The sequence below is a fragment of the Melitaea cinxia genome, chromosome 14, assembly GCF_905220565.1.
Source record: "Melitaea cinxia chromosome 14, ilMelCinx1.1, whole genome shotgun sequence".
In the NCBI taxonomy this organism is placed as follows: domain Eukaryota; kingdom Metazoa; phylum Arthropoda; class Insecta; order Lepidoptera; family Nymphalidae; genus Melitaea; species Melitaea cinxia.
This window is the reverse complement of record NC_059407.1, coordinates 13,406,431-13,412,900: the sequence shown is the minus strand read 5'-3', so window position 1 is coordinate 13,412,900 and position 6,470 is coordinate 13,406,431. Positions and strand designations below refer to the sequence as shown.

Below are 6,470 nucleotides of genomic sequence, written 5' to 3'. Positions count from 1 at the left end.
TTAACACTAGTAGCATTTTAGTTATTTTGACTGTAATAAGGGTGTAAAACACTTGACGCCTAATTACGTTAAAAACTACCTCAAAACAATGTCTAACATTTTTTATACAAATTCTTAAAGAATGTCGATAAAATTTATTAAATAATTAAAAGGGATTCTTAATAAATACACCGTAATTACTTATTAGACATAAAAATACCATAAGTTGCTTGCAAAGCATCCTAAATGCACAGTACCGTCGGCATGATCAAAGAGATGCGGCCGCCGGCTCTTTGATGTCACCCGCCGTCGGCAAGTGTCTTTGATCTCTATTAGGTGGTTTTATCGAGTTCTTCTAACCTAATTATTACAGAAATAGGACGTTTACAATGTCTTATTATAGATTCTATATTTACTTTTATCTTAAGACTATTTATAAAAAGCTTCTTCATTATTCTGCCATGTAAAACATATATGTATAGTGATAAATAGATATTCATGAAATACAAAGCAATATATACATTTTTTAAATGATATTAATTAAATTAAATATAAAAACGTAATTCTGAAGAAGAAGTATAATTTTTAATCGGCTAAACTTTGGAGAAGCAGTGCAGTGTATTAAGATCCAACAGATTTACCACTAATTCATATAGGCTTTTCAAGACACATTTTGTGTTTCGAAATAATTTCTCGAGGACTAAGCTTTAGCTTAGTAAAATTTATAAGACATAAATTCCAAAATTCTAAAAATCGTAATGTGGCTTACTAATTTTTTGCTAGTCAGAACGTTATAAAAATGTTGTGTTTTTCTGTAGAAGTTTTCGTGAAAATCATCAATAAGTGTGTATCATTTTTTTGTTTGAAAATTCAATTTAAATTTATTATATTTATTGATTATTGTGTATGTAATATGACAAACATATATTTTCTTTTCATTTCGTCGGACAAGAATATGTAAACAATTTATTAGCACATCGTCACATAAATTTCACATGCAGTAAATAAACTAAGATGCGAATAACTTTTTTCTATGCTTTTTAAGAACAGTATCATTTGAATATGGTACTCTATTTTATGTGTCAACTATTTATATTTGGAACATGATAAAAACAAATGTTAATTTAGTAGTTGAGGGGCTCTACTTTCCAGTTTTACGTACTGCTGGTAAAGTCACTGACAGCCTATCAAAAGCTAATGGGGCTAGATAAAGTTTGTCTTAATAGATAGAATTGGACCTGAGTGTACCGTTCTATTCAGAACTTATATGCTAGATAAACCTTATCAGTAACAAGTGAAATTGATCCAAAGTATTCCACATTGTATAGACTCCCATAAAACAATAAGACACTGTTTGATATAATTCGAAGAAAAAAAAATTCGAAGATGCGAAGCATATTTCTGGCAGAAATATAAATGAATAGTTATGACGTTTAAAAACATCGAACCCTTCCATTGACCCAGTTTCCAAGTACCAGGGCAACAGAACTGGGGTGAAAGTTAAGACTGGTCAAGGTGAAGGCGACGGGCATTAACGTCTTTAAGAACAACTCCGTGCCGCCGTCTTAAGATTTTTACTACGCTTGAGACCACTTGATATTTCGATAATTAATTAATATTTACTACCACAATTCCTCAGAAAACGTGATTTTATTTTGCTCGACGTTTTTATATTTATAAATTAATAATATTCCAGTCAAGATAAAACTTTTAAATTTCAACAAAAGGTGTGCAATGTCGGGCGTAGTGGGTCGTTTGTAAATTATGGTTTTGAAATAGATCTAATGTGACAAAACTAGAGCAAGGACTGCTATAGTTCGTCAGCAAAGCACCAAAGAGCTTTAGTCACAGTACACAAAGTTGGCTAAGTAATAAGATAATGAAGAACAGCGGGGTCGGGATACGAATTAAAACGGGCGCAAAGTACGTTGCACCGGCAGGACTTATTTAGAAACTTCCAAAAATAATATTATAAATTAAACAATATTTTAATAAAATACAGTGTGTTTTGTGATTGTAATCGTAGGTATGTAACGCTGATATTAATAAGTGAGTTTATGTATAGCTCTTGTGACGTTTAACTCAAATGACGTCCTTTTATATAACAAACCATATGTAATTGATCTAAATAAGAAAGAAGAATAAAGAAATACTAAGTGCGTTGCTTGGTACAAAACTAGAAAAGGACTAGACAGATTCGGCTTATTTCTTTTAAAGTTTTAGTAGCAGAAAATTGGGAAATTAATTCGACTTGACACGTCTGTCTGATCGCAACAAAAGACTTAATTCAGAATATAATGTTAATTAAGGCAAACATACTATCACTTGCAAGTCGTACAAAATGAAGAGAATATATAAAAATAATATACTTAGTAATTATAACCGAACTAGACGTTCCATCGTGAAGCACTTTTATTCCTTGTTTATTTAATGAGTGAATCTGAAAGACGACCTCGTTATGACGTCACTACTTCCTCCGCCAGAGGGAGAGAGAATATTTTTCCGATATAATATTTCATAGTTGTGAGAGAGATGCAGAATCAGCTGTTTCTCAATGAATGAATTTTCTTAAGGATCGTCGACTCTCGACGCGAAGGAGGTGTGACATTAAGTTCTTGATAAAACATATGAAAGTGAAATTGTAAAGCGAAATCTTCCTTAAGAGTTTTCACTAAAGTTTTCAACCGACTTTCCAGTAGGAGGGTAATGTTTTTGAGTTTGTTTATGGTCATTAATTGCTCTAGTCCAAGGTACTGCAATAATATCTACCAGTTTCAAATTAGACTAATGTCGAATATCATTAGTAAGAATCTGCAAGGATTAAAATGGGATTGAATGTTAAGGGTCAACTCTTAATAAACGGGTACATTATAACTTAAGTTACAGAGACTTTTAACTGACTTTAGACTGACAGATCAAAATACTATCAGTCCTTTTATTTACGTCTAAATTACCACCCGCGGTTTTATTCAACTAGAGTAAACAATTATTACTGTTTTTCCTTCTCACATTGAAAAGAAGCCTGTGAAGTTACGTGGTAACGTAGCGTTTTCGAAATTAGTTTATGACTTTATCCGTTACAAATCAGAAAAATAATAGCAAATATTTACTATTACTTAGTCCACACAGATTTTAGTAATTATAATTAGAGTGTATTGCGTATACCATCATAAAGCAATCAATAGGAAGTAATAGGAATCCTTCTCCTACATGGAGAAAAAGGTCTATGACCAACAGTGGGATGTTACAGTATTGTCTTCCCGTAGTTTTGTGAACATAAAACACACAATAAATAGAAAACACACATGACACACAAATACAAAGCTGCTCGACTTACATTTATTTCCTAAATAATATTTTGACAAGGATGTAATTCATCTTTGTATTTGAGCACTTTGAATCTTATAGAGGCTGAAGATAATTATATTTCCAAAGCTAGCTAATAAACGCTACTTCAACTGTGTTGCTTGTCATATACATATGTGTACAAAATGATATCGTTCTGTTTTTGTATAATGCTTATAAAGACTAGCCCCTTGGCGCAGTTTGTAGTGACCCTGCTTATTGCTCCGGGGGTTGCGGGTTCGATTCCCAACCCGAGTTTTACACGGTACAATGTGTATATTTATTTATATGTGTATTATTTATATGTATGTTTAACGAAAAAAAAATGTAGCTATATCATTATCAAAATGTAGCTATACCAGTCGGCTGTTACCTATAACACAAGCATTAAGTTGCTTACTTAGGAACAGATGACTGTGTGTGTATGTTGTAGCTAATTATTATTATTATTATTTAAAAGTAATAAATCCACTTTTAGATTATGTATTTAAGATGAAACACATCAAATTTTTATTCAAATCTCCAGGACAATAATAAAATCCGCATTTAGTTTCTCGCAACATTCTTCATGACACGACAAAAGTTAAGACAGACAGCCAAACGGATAAATAAAAATACTAAACATAATTATTTTTATACATTCTATAGCTAGATAAAAAATATTCCCTAAATAAGTAATCTTTCACTTACAGACGTCAACATGTTAACAGGACATTATTATGTATATAGATTGTAGGTATGTGGTCTGTGCTAAATCGTCACAATAACACATAAACTTTAATAACAGGACCATATGCACACATTTTAATTTTCTTGAAAATTTATGTTGATTTCGTTACCAAAGAAAACCCATTTTAGGATTTCTTTTTAGCATTCGCGAAGCTGAGCGCTCTATTCATAGTCGACGACCGTTATGAGAACATTTTTGAATATTATATTAATTCTGAATGTTATATTTATAATAATTAAAATGCATTTTAATAGGTATGTTTAATAATTAGCTAGATTAATTTATACTTTATTATTCATAAAAAAATATTAAATAAATAGTGTAAATGCAACAAACTCCACTGTCCACAGTAAAATGATTAACGTGTGTGGACAGTTAGGAAACACACACAAAACAAGCACTAATAGCCAGAACTCGACCTACCAACCAAAAGATTCCCAGAGTAGTTGATTTCGATCACTTTGGACCTGGGGCTGGACTTGGAAAACGGTTCTTTACATTTCGACATTTTAGACATAAATAAATAAATAAACGGTTCACGCAACATCCCTAGTAGGATTTACTCCAACAAACACACAGAATACACAAGCACAAACGTGGTCTGGTTACAGCAAACATCGATGTGGCCAATATAAATGTCTGTCGTGAGTAAGAATCGAACCCGTAACGACCATCAACACAGTTCTGTAACCGCTGGTTACCTGTAACTTCATGGTTAAAGTTTTTAAATTGGTGTGTTATATCAATAGTAAAAAGTTGGAGAAAAAAAAATGAAAGTAAATTTGGCTGTTGGGTCTGAAGTATAAGTTAATTTTGGAAATGGGGTAACCAACATTTGTCATCTGTGGAGATCTAATCCGTGAAAGCCACTAAATCAGGTTGTGTCAACTGTGGTCACTGCACAAAACAACAGTTAAATTGAACAAATATACTTACACCACTGATTAAATTGAACCTGTTACCAAACATGTCTATTGCTAAAATAAATTTATATAGAACTAGATGTACCTCGCGGTTTTGCACGCTTAATTTCAGGATAAAAGTAGACTATGTGTTATTTTCGATTATGTTTATATACTAATAATTATGTGCTGTATTTAGTGCATATATTCAAAGTTTAACGATCACACATATCAAATTTTATTTCATCATATTCATCATTTCTTATTTTCAATTTTTCAAATTTACCTTTTTTATTCTTAAAAATGTTATTATTTATAACAAAAAGGAATAAAACATAAAATAAAGAAATAAAACTAACAAATAAAATAATAAAAAATTAGACGTACCTATAAATAGAGCATTAACGTTTTTCATTAGGCTACGATCACATTAGGCGGACAGACGGCTGGATTATTGGATCCGACGGACCAAGACTTCGATCCGTTGCCTTTTTTCCTTTTTACCAAGACCCCCCCCCCCCCACCAACCCCCTCTCCGCGACCGTCTGGGAAGCCTTTTCCTCTTATTTATTGCTTATACGCCGGAATGGAATATTTGTGAAAGGTTGAATTTGCCAATGGAAAAATATTACGTTTAAAATGAATCTAGAAAAACTAATTTGAAATTATATAAAGTTAGATGTCTCGCAAGTTGTATACAGTTAGATGGTTATATTATGTGAACTTTTCACTAAATAAACTACTGTTATAATATAGTATGAAAACGTAATATTTTGTACTTGTCTGTTTAACGTTTTTGTGTAGTGGGTGACGCTCCGAACTTTCTCCTTATGACTTTGACAGGTTTTGCTTCATTCTTTCCACTCTTTTTTAATATTAAGAACTTCTATAAAAAAATCTATTGAGATCAACTACTAATCGAATATTAAATTAAGTTATCAATAAATCATATACTTTAATCAGAAATTTTGTAGTATTCAAGAAAACATTTTTGGAATTTTGATTTTTGATTTTGATTTTGATTTATTAGACTTTACTCCTTAAGAGTCGATTTTCGTATAAGGCCCCCGGTATGAAAGAAATATGAGGAGGAAAATCTACTAAACGAGTGACCTCGTTACGTTTCTCGTAACGCCATCTATGTATACAACGATAGACGACGACGCTTTCTAATTACGCCGTCAAAAAGTGTGTGTTGAGAGCTGACGCTCCGACGCATGACTGGAGTTTATTCCTACAGATCGACTGTCTAAATAGGCACAAAAAAGGCTTAATAGTCTAAAAAAAGATTAATACCATATCAAATGGTAAATAAACGAATCAAATAACAAAAACGTAACAAGCTCATTCAGTAGATTGCACTCCACATGTTTTTCCATACCGGGGGCCTTATATGAAAATTGATTCCTGTACCTTAACTAAGGTACTCCTAAGGTACTCCTTACTCAAAAAAAAAAACAGTATAATGCAAAGCAACAAATATGCGAAACCTTTTCATTTTCTGTACAAATTAC

General features: G+C 31.9%; 1 long non-coding RNA gene across 1 annotated transcript; it reads right to left on the bottom strand.

The window, feature by feature from the left end:
• Positions 1-410: 410 nt before the first annotated feature.
• LOC123659591 lies at positions 411-6,267 on the bottom strand. The gene is made up of 3 exons (XR_006744037.1): positions 6,164-6,267; positions 4,944-4,951; positions 411-422 (listed from the first exon to the last, which is right to left on the bottom strand). It is a non-coding gene; the product is annotated as an uncharacterized LOC123659591 (long non-coding RNA).
• Between the last annotated feature and the right edge of the window lie 203 nt (positions 6,268-6,470).